This window comes from Neolamprologus brichardi, chromosome 16 (genome assembly GCF_056152115.1).
Source record: "Neolamprologus brichardi isolate AB-2024 chromosome 16, ASM5615211v1, whole genome shotgun sequence".
NCBI classification, from domain to species: Eukaryota; Metazoa; Chordata; class Actinopteri; order Cichliformes; family Cichlidae; genus Neolamprologus; species Neolamprologus brichardi.
The window spans coordinates 20469990-20487657 of NC_142119.1; the positions used below are offsets into that span (position 1 = coordinate 20469990).

A 17668-nucleotide genomic window follows, 5' to 3' on the forward strand; every position below is an offset into this window, starting at 1 on the left:
GGGTCACCCGATCTAGTCGTAACTATAAGCTTTATCGAAGTCTTAAGTGTGATCCTAAAAGTAGAGCATGTCTTTTTCCTGAATCCAAACTGGGAGCAGTTCAGGGGCCTGAAAGCTGAAGACTCTTTCTCCCATTCTACTTTTAAATACCCTAGGAACCAGAAATAAACCAGCACTAAAGTGCTCTATTGGCGCGATATGGTACTATGAGGTCTTTAAATTAAGATGGGGCTTAATTATTAAGGACAAGATTCTGTATTTGAGGAGAAGGATTTTAAAGTCAATTCTGGATTTAACATGGAGCCAATGAAAAGAAGCCAATATAAGAGAAATATGCTCTTTCAAGACTGTTTCAGTATTGTAAAATCACTCAAACAAGCGTTAATTTATTCAAAGCAATCAAGTTAGTGGGACACAGACCATCAGTGGATTACTTTGACCCTGAAATCTTAAAACTGGACATGTCTCAGGCAAGTTCAGAAGAATTTCCCACTCTTGTCCCTTAAGTCATTTGCAACTATCTTAAAAGATAAGAGAAGACTTTATTGATCCCACAGCAGGGAAATTTTTGTATTACCTCAGCTCAGGTATAGATATCAGAAGGAAAATACAAAAAATACAAATAAAATACAAACAAATATAAAATAAGTAAGATAATACACTATATACAATGGTAGCATACACAGTATGTGATTATGGATATGGTTGTGGAAATATGCAAGACATAAAATATAAACTATATAGTTATAACATAACTATTCTACCACTACTATTCCTATGTATAATCGAGATCAGAAACAAGAGTTTATCTGGCCCTCATAATTAAGACTGTTAAGTGTTACTCACTAAAATAGCATATTTAAGGTTTCAAAATATGCGACTCCCTTTCAGACTACTTGTGCACCTCAATTATATGGCCTTGGACCAGACCAGGACCAGGTTCTGACCTGCGATGCATACCAGTTTATCAAAATATGCCAGCACACAGCACACAGGAAATCCTAGTATTTTCTGGCCAACACCAACCAGATGTAACAAGCACTTTCCTGAAAATTAAATTCAAGTTGAACAGTTGTAATAGTTGTTTTGGCATACAGGACATAAGCACTGCTGAGACACAATTGCTAAAACATGATCAGTCCAGACATGCACGAGGAGGTGACTTCAAGAAGGAAATATGTCAAATTTAAATTGGGTACTTTTTAAAAAAAATTCTATTATATATATATATATATATATAAAATATATATATATATATATATATATATATATATATATATATATATATATATATATATATATAAAATATATATATACACACACATTTTACAGAGGATGTTAATGAAGTGGACTTAAAATATATCCTTTTGTTCAAAAATTTGCCACAAAATAAAAACCACTGGTTTTGTTTTTTTGTAGGAACTCCAGGTTTCATAATAAAAAGTTAAAAGGATATAGATATAAGATTGCTGGGTTTGCGCATCATTAGGGTCCCCTGAGTGGTAGGGTGGAGTTTTGCCCGCTCGCACTTCTTCATGATGCATTCCGTAAAGGCATAATTGGATTGGGATCTCGGGGGTTTGAATGCTGGGTCATCACCTTGGGCTCTATGCCATATTCATCAAGAAAGAATATTCCTGACAATAATGGTCTTTTTTTAAATTTCTTTTTTTTTTTTTTTTTTTTTTAGACTTTTCTATTGGGGAGGGGGGGGGGGGATTAGCCGTTTAGGGGAGGCAGCACCCTTGCACTTGCGGTGTATGTTTTGTCTGTAACTACATTTATGTCCACATAATTGTCAAGTCCCAAGGTTTCCCGGAGAACACCGTAACAATGATTAATCTTTCTCTCTTCACCTGTCAGCAATCAGTGTATCAAAATGCAAGCTGTGGCATCTTCATAAATGAATAAATGGGGTTATGAAATAACGCACCAGATACAGATCAAATACAACTCCCTCGTTACAGCTGTCCAAATCATTTCTATGAAATTGGCTGGACCCCTCAATTTTTTCCCCCAACAATTTCTTCTTAATATGAACTGTTCTTCCAGAGGATACTTAATTATAAGGCAAACCGTCATTAACTATGGTTATTTTAATGACATCACATACAAAAAACTATGACGTCCACATTGCTAACTATGGCAAAAAAAAATTGATAATTCAGAATAATAATACAGAATTAATTTTATTAAATGTTTATTGCTTATTCACTTTTACCTTCTGCTTTTATATAGGATATTATCTGGTCCCAGCCCTAAATACAGAATTTAACACAACCACAGAATATCACATATATGCTGGCAAATGGTCAAAAACCCTGTCTGATTATGTGTTCATTAAAGTAACTTGGAAATGATATACACATACTCTGCAAAAACAATACTTTCCCCAAGAGTTAAATCACCATCAACATTTTTCACTTTGAACTGCATCACAAAGTTCCCATACTACAGGAAACAAAGACTGGTTTCTTATCTTTTTGAAATTGCTGCGTCCCATTCATGACTCACAAAAATGTTGGATAGTTTAAAAAGACCTGATCTGCAATGTTGATGTAAAGTAAGGCATCAGAAAACAAATCACAGAACAATAGCTCACAACTAAGCAAGTAACTGCTACTATTACTCAAAATACAACACCCTCCAGGAAATTATTATAATAAAGCATGTTTGACCACTGCAAGCTCAGGTTCAACAAGCCCTTACTTCTAATGCACTCCTTTACCTTAACTAGAAAATAAGGCGTCTATTTTACTGCAAACTGCAGGTTCCTGTCAGAGCAACATTAGATCTCGAGTACACTTTATAGCAGTAGCACAAACGTGTGTGCGTCTGTCGGTCAGTACAAAGCAAAGTGCTAACAAAAACCTAATACTTCAATGGATTAGTACAAAATTTGGTTGTTTCCCAGTATGAGTGGAAGTTGAAACTCTTGACACAATGCTCTAGGACAGGTGCACCACTAAATGTATTATTTTAAAAAACATACAAACAAAAAACAGGAACATAAATGATTAAAGAAGCAAAATGGGAAAATGAAAGCTTTTTTACAAATATTTTTTACTAATATTTTTTACTCTCAAATAGCTAACTTGACAAGTGTACAGTGACCATAAGCATGCACAATTGGACTGTAGTTTAATACATTAACATGGAAGATAAACAATTCAAAATGACTGTTGTGTGTATAAATTGCTTCTTCGACTTAAAGCATTACATATTTAAAAGGGGTAAGATTGCATGCCGTGCACTAGCAACAGTCCAGCGTTGTATGAGGAAATAACCACCCAATGAACCAATGCACTCATTTCATGTTAATACTCAACACTCTCAGAATATGTTGTGAAAGACTACGATAGAAAGTGAGGAAACAAGAACACTGAGCAAAGTCTTCTGAAACTATTCTACACCCATCCTTTTTTGTGTAACACGAACCACTGCTGACTATTAACCATCCCAAGTTTTACCTTCTCTCTGTGCCTTCAACTCCATTTGGTTTTCATTCTACTCCTCCCTCGGCTATGGACCTGAATTATTCTCTTTGATCAGATCCTACATTGAAGCTCCCAAGAGAGAACAGACTGATGTAGTAATAGCAATGCAAAAAGAGTGGTGCAATTCAATGCAGACCTGTTGAACAACTTCTACACCCCTGTGCACATGTGGATAATTTACAGCATTTATTCTTTATTCATAGTCATCCTTTGACAGTGGCTTGTTTTTAAAATAGTATGTGCCTAAGTCTTCATTAAGCAGATCTCCTAACTAATATCACTGTAAACTACCGTGTCATCAGACTTTGAGTGCATACATTTGTTTCCTTTACTCAGGGGGCTCGTTTCTTTTCCTCCAACCTCACAACAATCAAAAACAATCCAGCAAAAAGGTCTCAGAGTTAACACACCATAAAGCCTCTCTTTCTCCGGAAAGCATGGGAGAATAAATGGAATTTACAGCATGTAGTGAAATTATTTTAGGCTTCTGAAATTGTGATTGTGGCATTAGTATCAGAATCTGGGTTTTTTTTTTGTTTTTTCTTTCTTTTTTTAAATCTGAGCCTTAATCTTTGCTTAATGATCAGCATATAAAAACAAAAACAAAGACTTTGCATACTCCACCTACATTCCCATGCGTCTGCTCTGTGCACTAGTGCTCACCGCATTTGAAGAAAACATTTTCCAGGAAAGTTTACCATGTTATTCATTTTTCCTGCCCAAGGATGTTCCATGATCTATATTTATCTACATTTTCCAAGACACTTGGGAACTCTTTAACAAGCTTCAAAATAAAGTTGTTAAAGCTTCTCTTTCTTTCACATGTTTATTTGTCTGTATTACATAACTGTTTTGGAAATATACCCATGGAAAACAACAGAACAGTGTGGTAAAAATTAAAGTGTCAATACCTCAAAGCAACAAAGCCTTTTAATATACAGTCAAGGTCCATTTCAGTTCTTAGCAGCCATGTTTTAAAATCAGCCAACTAAGTTACAGTGGTGCTGTATATTCTCTATGGTTTGAGGGTAGATAAAGCTGGAAATGTGCCATTTCATGCCATCAGTGTGTTCTTCTTGCTGGCCACTTCTTTTTGCTGATAACGTAAACAATTTAAATACATCACACCATCTGAGCTCTCCTGCTCATATTATATGGTTTTCTGCACCACAGGCATCCATAGCTTGACATTTTACACTACACTTCAGTGCCAATTTAGTGTGGGCTGAGCACCGGATGCCATTTCTGCTTCCACGACATGCAGATGATATCATTTCTTCCACATAAAACAGTGAAGCACCGTACACACATCTGCCGGCAGCTCTTTCTGCCCTCCCAAGGTCGCGTTCTAACAACTGTAGCTCTGCCAACCCAAAAAACAGCAGACTGGGTGAATAGATGTCCTGTAGCAAGTGTATATGACTGTGTCCATGTGAAAGCAACAAAGAGACACTCAACAGTGGAAAAACAGAATGTGTGCAGTATTTAATTCTCCGGAGACCCCTGTGGCATTCTGAGCCTTACATCTCATAAATAAAGAAGGATTTCCTTCGGCTGTAGCCATGCGTGTGAGAGAGGCTAAGAGAGAGAGAGAGCACAAATGGATTAGGGGATGCCTATCATATTGCTACCAGCAACTGAATCAACTCCCAAGCACGCAGCAGTATATTTGAAGACAAATACAAGACAACAACATATCTTTAAAGCCTAGATTTTAACAAGTACATGATCTGGTGATTTCAGATGGTAACCTTCCTTAAAAGCAAAAATATCCAACTTGAGTTATTCCAAAGCATAAGTCTGTCCTTGAACAGATTTCATGGGCTCCAAGTTATGTCTTGGTGAGCCAAACTGTCACGCAGACAGTAGCTGTGACTGCTTTTGACTGAAGTTCAGAGAGGCTGTCTCTGCAGCTCTTACATCACACAGAACTGTGATACAAGCCTGGGAAAATACAAGTCAAATAAAGTTAGTAGGCCACTAGACAACAGTTGTAATCCAATTACTGCATAGATCATAAATATTCAGTAGCAGCAGCACGATCGGTCTATTAAATATTTCATACAAATCAAGATAAAACTGGGTCATTTGACTAATGGCGTTAATTAATCAATTTATTCGATTAATGGTGCAGTCCATGTTCAGAGGCACATCAGGCTGCAAAACACTGCTGAGCAGTTTGTAATAATTGAGGTTTTCAGGCAAGGCTAAGGGTGGTGTCTAACATTTAATGAAAACATCTCTAATGCTAATGGAACTAAAGGGCTGCCAGTTTGGGCTATATAACATTAACCGAGCTAAAACCTGCAGCTGCATATAGATGTTCTGTGTTATTTCTTGTTTTCTTCACCATGTAACTGTGACAACAATGTTTAGCTCCTGTATTGTATAAGCTGTGGAGCGGGTGGCACGTTTTCACAAGAATTGAATTCCATCCATATAATCCCTCCCATAATGCATGCCCCAGCAAATGCACACTGTCTGCTCTTACTTTCTTTTTCTTTTCTGTAGTGTGGGGATTTCCTTAATCTCAAGGATTTCTGAATGATCTTGTGGGAAATTACTTAGAATCACATACCCGATTCTCTGCAGACTAAAGTCACAAGCTATCGACAAACTTCCTCTCAAAGTCATACTGATGAGAATTCAATAAAACCCTTTAAGATAAGCAGCTGGGCAGTGGGGCAAGCTACACTGCATGCCCTTGGTGCACAGATGGCTACGAGTGCATTATGTTAAATCTAATAAATTGCCAAATAGGCTGGTTTTGCTGATCTCGGTTTGCATCTATGCTTATCTTAAAGACATGTAAACTGGAAAAACTGGAGTCCAGAACACAGAACAATCTCAGATCAGTTAGGCTCATCTAAAGTCCCTGAACTTCCAGTTTGTCCTCCATTACACAGTTCAGAGCTGAAGATGCTGAACTTGTGTATCTGTATTGCAAGGGCCAAGAGTCAGAAATTTCTGAGAAAAATATTGACTATTCAGGATTACAAAGTTATACAAACTCAGAAGATCTCACAATACCACAAATTTACAAAAGAGAGAGAGAAAAATTTTGCAATATAACATTTTTTGGGGTTCAGGGAGACACACGGGGTCTCACTATACACGGCTGGTAGACCCACACACATGACAGACCACTGCTTCCTGTGTATGTTATTGGTAAATGATACTGAATAAAATTTGTAACTATATTTTGCTGAAGAAAACTACATGTGATTTTACCTCAGAATCACAATATCATAAACATTTGGAGTTTAATAAGAAAAATGATGTGAACTAGGCTCTTCAGAACAAAAACAAAAAAAAACTACACAGTGATGTGGATAAGGCAAGGGCTTTTTAATGCATTAAGATCTAAATTGGAGAGATGCAGTGATAGCTGGTTCCATCATGTATACTCATATACCTGAGTATGGATGTATGTGTGTAAAGCAGTCCCTCTGTGGTATGAGGAGGCTGCTGCAACCTTGCAAAGTAAAATCAGTGGGGGTTTTTTGTTGTTGTTTTTTTTAATACATGCAAATTAATCTAACACTATAACATGCCATTGTATGTACTAGACAAACTAAACAGACACAGTTATCAACATTTGCACTCAGAGGTAGTGTGTGCCCCTTATAATCAGAAATATTCAGCTGATAAACTCTGAAAGATGAATGAAATCTTAACTGACTCACAAAACTGAGGCAAAGCAAACAGCTAGATTGTTTGCACTGGTAGGGCAGTGGCTCTTTTGGGAATGTTGGGTCAATTTTCAGTCAGAAAAAAAATAAAAACAATTTCCTATTATCCGATTCAAATCATCCCATTTGTAAGAGGAAATATTTTCATTTCATTTTCAGCCTACAACTGAAAACACAGTCATGTTTTTAGCTGAATATAAATCTACAGTCTGCAGCCTATTACCTCTGGAAGATTGGAAACAGGGGAAAGCAGCTCGTATATGTATCAGCAAAAATAATAAAATCTGACTACCAGCAACTCCAAGATTAAGAGTATTAACAATGAACAATGCATATCAATGTAATCTGTTAGAATTAACTCTATGGTTTAATGAGAGAATTACTTCTTAAACTTGGTTTAAGCCATAAACCAGTGACTTCCCCAAGTCTTCACTGGCTTGAAAGAACATTTTCTTTCCTAAATTGTCAAAACAATGAAGGTCATAAGTATTTTTTTTCCAAATCAGATTACTCCCATTTTTCAAATTAATCTCACTAGGTTTTGATGAGTTTAGCCAATTAGCGAAATTACTGGACACGTCATTCCAACCTGTAACAGTGAGAGGCGTGTATTTTAGCAATCAAAGAACGCAGCAGCTGCAATGGCAAATCTGAATGGCAGGTCAAGATGCATTCACGCTGAGGTTAGAGCAAGGGCAGAGCGAGTGAAGAGCCTATATGTTAGTCCCGGCTGAAGTTCATTACTGGCAGGAATAAAGAACAGCTGGTAAAACATAATTTGGCATTTGAGGTAGTACATGTGTGCATGTTCCTCAGGCCAACATCAGAGTCATCAATGCTTGAGTAATTTTGAGTAAACAAGAGGGTAAAATCAGTAATAAAGAAAAGTAAACATCGTCCCAAATGTTACATAGGGCTATTGTTATCTTTTTAAAAATATTATTTAGCTTGTTTAATTTTATATTTAACAAAAATTTACCAAATCCAAGTGACAAGATTACCTCATAAAAACATAGCCGATGTCTCTCCATTGCAGAATGTGCGCCCTATGCGGAATAACTCATCCATTCAGAAAAACTAATCACAAATATGAATCATAATGTTTACTAGAGTGCGAGTGCCTTTCACAGCGTCCATAGGAATGGTGAGAGCTTGTTAATGAGGCTGAACCGCAGAGGGATGGGAGTAACGTGGGCTGCGATGCTCGGAGGGGAACTTGGATTTTTCTGTGAAATACAGATAAGCAAAGCCCTCATGCTCTGTCTGCACGCCGCCTGTTTCTGCATCAGTACAGCCAAAGGGGAAAACGTTCACTTAATTAAATCAATTAGAGCATGAAGGGCCTGTCAAAGCCTCCGCAGAAAAACAACAAGATGGAATAAACTCACAAAAAGTTCAAGTTTTTACATGAGCCATATAAATTTCTCTTCATTTCACGACTTTTAGATGTCGACGTCATGCAAATGGTCTGAATAAGATGGTGCTGTGGCCTTTAATTAGTCTTTTAAATTCTTTCTAATCTGAGACATGAGGGGTAGAGGGCGCATCAGTATTTGATCACTAATTTTTTTTGATGTACTTATAGTTATTTTCACTTTTGATCAATCTAATGAAATTTTAGAGATGTACAAATATTGATACAAAACATAAAATGTGACTTTTTATTTATGTCATTATTTGCACCCAAGGTAAGATGTCAAACTTTTGTCCAAAGTTTTAAACTCTTACAGTAAAGTGTTGGGTTTCACCCTTGCTCAGATTCTCTCTCCACAGCCCAAGTAGCAATTTTCTGCTATGCAATCTGAACCCCATACCTGCTTAAGGAACATGTGGGACAGCAGTGGACTCTTGATTACTGTTTAATGAGCAGTTCACCGGAAGGTTTATAAATTTAAGGTCATATTTCTCCACAGAGTGAAGCAAAGCTGAAATCATAGTCTGCATGGGTAATCTCCCTGAAGACCTCAGAAGCTTTACATCTCCCAACGCTCAAATCTCCATCTATATCCATCATTTCAGTAAGAAAACCTGCCAACGTATTGCCTCAAACTCGATAGCTGTCTGCAGAAATATGCCGTCTTCTCTTCTGTTTTTAAAATACAATATAATGTCCCTAACTTGCACTCAAACTTGCAACTCAGGTCTTAACCCCAAACTGCAGATTAAAAAGTGTGTAGTTTTGACTCTGTGGATAAGAGAATGCAAGACTGAGAAACTGTGCAATCGTACTCTAACCAGCTTTACACTTTCACAGCCTCCCCTCCCTCCAGCACTCACCCCTGCCACCTCCCTTTCATCACAGAGCAGGATTAGGCCTGATGCCCAGTGGTGACACAAGGACACTGAAGCCAACAGACTGTTAGATCAGTTGTTGGGCATGAATTAGGAACTCGAACCGGGTGGAAGGGGATGGAGCTGGGAGGTGATGACAGAAATGAAGGACAAGAAGGAGAGACTAGACAAACTCAAGGAACAAAAGAGGAACACAACAGAAGGAACAACAGAAAGTCTAAACTACTGAGTAAAGTCATCAAAAAAAAAAAAAAAGAAGCCAAAAAGTGACAACCTGGGGTGTGGTGTCCACTAGGCACTAAATGTTTAGATGCTGATGTTTCAACAGGTGATGTTTCTCATGGCTTTGTTAGCCTATCATAAAGTAATATAAATAAAGATGTATTGCTACAGGCATGAAAGTCTCTGATGTTGTAGTTATAAAGTAAACTCTGGGCAAAACTTAAAACATCATAAAGCAAAAAACAGACTTCAGATAATACTATATACTGGTAAATCTCATTAATCTGACCCATCTTCATTACAGTAAAGACTTTAAGTCTTATGTATATAGACTAGGACCCAATGCATCAAATGTACTCAGTTAACAATTTAACAGAACAAACAACATGAAAGGTGTTTGTTGGTTTTGGAGAGGTCTGTGTGAGCGTTTAAGTCACACAAACTCTCTTGTGCTCTGTGATGTTTATGGACCTGGGCTGGCGGTGAAATGTGGAAAAAGCCTGATGTTCCGACACCATCCTCTGTGCAGAAAGAAGTAGTCTGTTTGTCACTCCAAAGGGCTTTTTGTTTTGTTGTGGGGTTTTTTTTTAATCCTCTACAGGTAATATTGCCGTTTATGGCATTTTGAGAAAACAGTGAGCTTTTTTCTTTTTAGCGAGCTGAGACCTTCAGCTGTAGCAGACACTTCTCTTACAGGTAGGTACTAAGTTTGGGCGATTAGACGAATATATCAACGATAGGTCGTGCCTTTCACCAATCGTTTTTACAAGAGCAATTTATTCATCTATCCATCCATCCATCCATCCATGAGTAAGTTTGCTAATAATGTTGGTAGAAGCTAAGAGAAGCAGTCAACGGAAAAAAAAATAAAATAAATAATAGCGCAATTATAACAGCACCCTCTTCCAGCTGCGAACAAATGCACCCTTCTCAGAGAGCACCCAAATGCAGCGATTCATTTACTCAAACTCAAATAAAAGAAAGAAGGAAAGGCAGTACACAAAAAAAACCAAACCAAAAAGTAAGTTAAAAATCAAATAATCTCTTCTAGCGGACATTTTAAAGAGAAAAATGTTCTCGTAAACGTAAAGTATTTGGCGCATCTCAAATAAATAAATAAACGAATAATCCAAAAAGTAGCTATATTATTGCTGTAACAAACGAGAAAAGAAGATCAAATATTCCCTTCAAACAAAACGTATAAATTCTAAACACGCAAATCAGTGTGTGCATGATTACATTGCTCCACCTATCAAAAAGTCACCTTCGCAATTATATTGCCTATCGTCGGTTAGTGGACGCACTATTCAGTTGGAAAATTTTTACATATTGACCAACCTTAGTAGGTACACACCTACCTGTTAACAAAGAATCATTCTATCTTGATGATGAGATATAAATGTTATTAGATCTGTTAGAATAAAGCCTCGTGCCTAGGTTATACTGTTACGATCACTCATTCTGTTATACTTTTTTAAAGTCAAGGCCCGTGTGACTGGAGTCTTAAATTGCCAATGGGATTGAAGCAGACATGTTCAGATGCCATCAGATTAACAGAAAGAGAGGAATGAATGTCTACATTTTGGCTTCCAAAGAGAAGAAAAAATAACCACGATAGACCAATACATTTTTAACATTTAGTTTAGCTATAAAACTCAAAGTTGAAACTCTACCATTTTTTTCCAGGTGCAGCTAAGATTACTAAAGAAGAGTTTTAATCAGTAAGATACATATACACTTTACTTGGTGTAGATGTATTTTGTGTCAAAGTTTATAAAGTTAAACCTGTTAAAGGAACTTTAACAGTTGCCTTTATCTCTGAATTGCTTAGGATCTCTCGCATGGTTCACCCACAACTGCATGCAACATTAACCGTCAAGTGCAGGATCTCTATTGTTTGCTGGGCCTACCACAGCCATAAACAGTATAAAACAGACACAGCTTCCATGTTGGTGAAATAAAGCCAATGCGGAAGACCCTAACAATCTGCATCTATCTGGAAGACACCAGATGGTGATAGCTCCAGTTACAAAGAGATTTATGGTTCTATAAAAGTCTATGGGAAAGGGTTTTTCATCCCTGACCTCTGTAAAAGCTTTTCTACAGAGTTTATGGGCTCAGTCACTAATTTTAGGTTATGCTGAATAAATATTAAGTCAGTCTTGAAAAGAAAAGCTACTTTTCAGCTGCTGCCTTAGTGACAAACGATCACCTCCGTGGATCTGTCCGTGTATTTGATTTGGCAGATTTTTATGCCGGATGCCCTTCCGATGACACCCCCAAGGGATTTGTGTCTCCTCCCGGCATCAAACCAGGGATCTTTTGCTTGTTAGGCAAATGTGCAAATCACTACACTGTGAAAAATCATGTTAAAAAAAAATCATTGCACAGAATAAGCAACACCTCGGACCAGATGTAGCACACTAGGATAAGGAAAGGAAAATTCTTATGATGATCACTTTATACACTAACAATATTTGTGCATAACTTAACTTTCCATTTTTTAATATTTGTTCAAATAAACCACATTGCGCTAAAGTGACCGGCTGACACTTCCATCTCAGAGCCATGTTGATAATAACATTGAAAAAACAGAAGAGAAGGAAAAAAAACATTGATGGGCTGCAGTGACGTGGTTTGAAGGAAATAACACCAACTTTAAAAACAAACAAAACCTAAATGAAGAAAGATTATATTTCACCAACAAGACCACACACACACACACACACACACACACACACACACACACACACACACACACACACACACACACACACACACACACACACACACACACACACACACACACACACACACACACACACACACACACACACACACACACACACACACACACACACACACACAGTAACCTTCCTGAGCCAGTTTAAACAGCAGCATGAATCAACTTTCTTCTCTTATAATCACAGAGTCACAGAAGTCATAACTGCATGTACTGTCAGTTTAATGGATAACTATTCCCCAGATTACAGATGATTACAATGACAATGAGATGGCCTTCATCTTGCTTCCATCATGATTCTCTTCAGAAGCATTGCTCAGTGTCTTCTCACAGCATTTATTAATTCCTTCTTCACTCCTAGTAAGCCCTTTCCCTGAGGGACACAAAATGTTATGCTTTCCACATGAAAAAAAAAATCATTTTCCATGGATGTTTCCCCCCTGCTGTAGGCTCCTGAAAATATTGCTTGAAATAAATTTCTTTTAGGGCTGGGCCATATCATACCGTTCACGGTAATACCGGTATAATCTTGGGCAATGATAAGAAAATGAAATATCGCGATAGAATATGGGTAAAATGCACATGTGCAGTGCCTTTGTTTTCATACGCACATGGCGGATAAAGCATGGCGGCGACAGAGAATGAGAAGGGCGAAAGCGGGTCGTTGAATGAAACAGATAAACCAGAATTGGTTTGTAAAAATGCTGCAATTTCAGTGGTGTGGAACTGGTTTAGCTTTCGTTCGTCAGATACACAATAAAGCACTATTTTTGGTAGAGCATGCTAGCGGGCCGTCGATATTAGTGTTTTTTGGAAAATACGACACAATTCAATCCTTTGATTTTTCTGAAAATCCCCTTATAATTCCGTGTGCCTTATGTACGAATTCTGGTTGTGTTTACTGACCTTGAAACAATTTTATGTGTTTGAGCACATTTGACAGAGCTCAAAAATCTGTCAAATGTTTTAGTACTACTTTGCTAAGCTACGAAGCCGCACCGCTTGATGGATTGTCAGAGCATTACTGCTATCGTAGTCAGGAGCCTTGCGGAGTGACACATACTGTGCTTCAACATAATATTACCATATTGTGTGTGTGTGTATAACTCCTTTTTAAGTTTTGTGGATATTATGCATGGTTATGGTGAGGACATGTCAGCTAATTTCCACTGGAAACGCCTTTTGGTTAAACTGTCAGCAAGGAAAGTTGTTTCGTTATAGCAAATTTTCAAATTTATTTTGTGATAAATATTTTTGGTCATATCGCCCTGCTCTAATTTCTATTATTTTGTTTGGGAAGTCTACACAGAAACCTGCGTCTTATACTTTCTTCACAACGTTCTAGACAATGTGAAGAAAGTGTAAATAAAATTACCCTCACTCTCCAAGAGACAGTCCATGTAATATAGGTCATAAAATAAAAGGGGATGATGAAATAGGCTTTAGAACCCTTTTCTCACAGCAGGCATAAAAATAAAGATATATTTTGCCTGCACTCTAAATCTTAAATGATTTAACTACCACTTATGTTATTAGACTATAAATGATTCATTGCTACATTACAGACAATTTAAGATCGCATATGATCGACTCAGCGCCTTCTTCTCTTAAAAAGAAAAAAAAGAGAGAAAAAAAAAAGACCACTTCAAGTACAAATCACATAAATCAGCAAAATGAGAAAGAAGCAAAGCATCACTTGCTCGGAACAAAGTCATTTTCCACTGGCTTCCACTCAAAACAACAGAAGAACAAAATATTGTGTGGGCACAGCGCGGCAGTATGCAAGGGATTTTTTTTTTTAAAGGCCCATTAGGCATATACAAGAAAGACGAGCAGAGTAATTAGTCACAGCTCATGAAAGTGCAATCAAATACACAGAAGAAAGAGGATTTGGATTAGTATCTCGTATGTAAGAAGAAAATAAATGCAGCTCAAATGACAAACGTGCACATGTTCCAAGTTTGATAGTGGAAGTTAAGACATGCAGACGAAAAATAGCAATTTGTCACTAAATGCAAGGGTGATCTACACGCTTGTATATAGCAACATCACAAATACTAAGAAATATTCATATTATATTATTTTCTCTAAATCGGCACCAAACGTTTATACAATACCGCCTCATCTGACGTCCAGAATATTTTGTTCAACACTTGCTACGAGCTGCCTTCATATCAACTTCAAGTGACAAAGCTCATGCATGGTGGAAACAAACAAAGTCATATATTAACACCAGTGTTTGTTCTTTCTATCAGATTGGATATGAGGTTAATCATTACCTGTTGTCCAGGCTGCTTCATTCACTTAGGCACATTACGGTAGGAAAAACCATGCATGTTTTAATACCCCAATGCTGAATCACACACTGGTTAAAAAAATAATAATAATGCTTCAGTTCATCTCCAGCATTTAACACTTGGCAGACTATTAAAGGGGAAGTTCCCACAGATTGACTCTTAAAATGTTTGACTTTATTAATTGATGATGGCTGCCTGAACGCACCATTGGTTTCAGTCTCTGCAGCACATGGAGCCAATTTAATGTGTGTCATTTTGAAAAGGGCTCTTCTACAAGTCCAGCTTATAATGAAACATGTCAATTATAAATTCTTGAAAGGAGAGGTAATGAAAGACTGCTTTAAATGATGCGATTGGAGCAACCAGCCAAAAAAAAAAAAGTCCCAAATAATTGGTTTACAAAGACTTTAAAGAGGGAAAAAAAGCAGCATCTGCAAAATTGACTTAATCAACTTTACATTAAAATGACAGAATTGCTTAATATGTGCACACACTTGGTAATCAATGATTCCTTCAAAATGTACCTATAAAACATAAAATATGCCTTAGATCGAAACCTCATTTAAAAGCATGCATGCAACAGGATACAGCAGGTTTGCAACAATTATCTGACTCACTTCTATTTTACTTTTTCAGTTATAAGTCGTAAAATTGAAAAGAAAACAAAAAGGCATGGCGTGAGTTATTTTAATACCGCTTTTTTGTCTGCCAATCAAAAATACAATAATATTCAGCTTACAATCATAGAGGATCAATAAATGCAGCAAATATGCACTGTGAGGTGGAATCAGACCCAAATTACCCGATCACCGTAATTCCCATAACTAATAGTTTCAGGTCAAATTTAGGGTTTAACTGAACCACCACATAATCTACAACACTCATACTAAATGTTACTTGAGTGTGAAGTCAGCCCGAAAAGCTCACCTTTCCAGTGAGTACATGCAGTTACTGCACTTCTCGGTATCATTAGCAGTCTTTCTAGTTTTAGTCATGTTTCTGATATGCTGGAAATGCAAAGCACTGAAACTCGCGTTCTTTCTTTGCTTTGTGATGTAATGGAAGTTTATGCAATTCACACTTTATCGCTCCATTATTGCACATGCCTACACGGCATACCTGTTCATTTCTGAGTGAACCTTGTCCTAGACTCAGAGCTAACATGGTGTTCTTGTCAGAGGGTGTGTCGGCAGAATAGGTGTGCCACGCAAGTGTACCTGCATGTTGAAAAAAAGAAAAAAGAGAAACTGTGCTTTCTTATAACCTCAGTCCTTGCATTTGCATGCAAGTGCAAATTTCCTCCCGTCTTCTAGAATAAAAGGGACTTTACTTATGGACAATAACTGCCACAGCAAGACAGACAATGCATGCTATTCTCTGCTGCTATTGATGAGGAGGACGCACGGTGTAGTTACCATGAAAAGCCACTAGACATTCAACATGACAATCTCGGCATGTGGCACCAGTCGCCAGTCTATGGTGTTTTGGCAAATGTGGTTCATTGTGTAAGCCACTGCGTTTTTAAATAGGCCTGCTGACAAACGCAGTTCATTGTAAATGTAAAAAGAATGACAGGAAATTGTGTGGGGCGTTTTATTAATCAGATATATAAATGCGAGAAATTACTCAAACAAGAGCAGATGCCTGAGAAAACAGTCTAAAGGACCTGCCTGAGGATTGCTTGAGTAGCTTGCGCTTACAGGCCGTTAAGAAGTGGCCCCGCAAAAAAAATGCTAAATGGTAAAGTTGATAAATTGGAAACCATTTGTTCTGACTCTAAAAATGAAAAAAGAAAAATATCACTGTTTGTGTGGCTCGTTAACAGCAACCACTCAAACGCAAGGAAAAACCGAGGCTGTAGCACACAGCGTCCAGTGAAACCACCTCTGAGTGGACAAAGACCCAGCGTCAAACCTACAAAGTGGCACGAGCAAGCTGCCGTTTTTCTTTACCCCAACTTTTACCTCAGCTTGTAATGACATTTTCCCCGGGCAAATTTAACTGAAAACGGTCGTTTAAGCAGCACTGAAATGGCCAAAGCGACCAGTCCAACTGCACCAACTTAACACAGTTCATTTGTGGTTACAAGGCTTACCTTAGTGTTCACTCCAGTGAGAATGGGCAAACAGCGACACGCTCAACAACAAACCCCGAACCAGAACCCGCCAATCAAATTGTAAGTTAGGGAGGCCGCGCGAAAGCCGCGAAAATAACCTCCTACATCCACATAACCACCGGTTTCTCTATTTTTTCTTTCTTTTAAAACAAGAACCGAGCATGAAGTGTCCGACCTATTATCGCTTGTTTTTTCCGTCGCAGGCTGACTGCCTCCACCTCAAGCACTCGTTTCAAGCTCAGTCTACGGGGCTGCCAACTTCCGCTCTTTGCTTTCAAAAGAAAATTCCTCTGGGCGTAGAGACGTTGCAGTCAAACGAGACTAAATTTGAAGTCCGGAGGAGATGGTGACAGAAATGTAACTTCCAGGTGGGAAAAATAGGCTTTTTATTAAATGTCTTTAGATTTTTAAAGTTTTCTTTTAAGTTTTTAAATCATATATGTCTTATGTTTCGGTTTATGGCTTTTTTATCTCCAAGTAACCAATAGTTTTATTTAATAAGTTGATTCAGATGATTCGTCAGGATATCTGCCCTTAAAGGTGTCTGGAGGCTTCACAAAAACTTGTTTCCAGAAGAATTCTGGTTCTTCTCCTTCAGCCGGCTGCTCCTTTTAGGGCGTCACCACATCAGACGCTCTGGCTCCATCTCACCCTATCACTGACAACCTCCTCTTTCACACAACCACCTTCACTACATCCACAAATCTTCTCTGTTATCTTCATCATCTCTTTTCATATACAATAGTCTTTGTTCAATCTACCACCTATCCCTCCTCTGCACATGTCCAAACTCTCTCAGCATTACCTCT

The 17668-nt window shown here is 37.8% G+C and overlaps 1 protein-coding gene across 2 annotated transcripts in view; it reads right to left on the reverse strand.

The window, feature by feature from the left end:
* nck2a (NCK adaptor protein 2a) overlaps nt 1–17110 on the reverse strand; it is a 39574-nt gene extending 22464 nt beyond the window's left edge. The window contains exon 1 of one of the 2 annotated variants that reach the window (XM_035906782.2): nt 15863–15946. The gene's annotated coding sequence lies outside the window, so the exon portion shown is untranslated. Of the gene's footprint in view, nt 1–15862; nt 15947–16838 lie in introns of those variants that run through there. The other variant, XM_006788274.3, reaches the window with a different exon arrangement.
* Nucleotides 17111–17668: the final 558 nt, after the last annotated feature.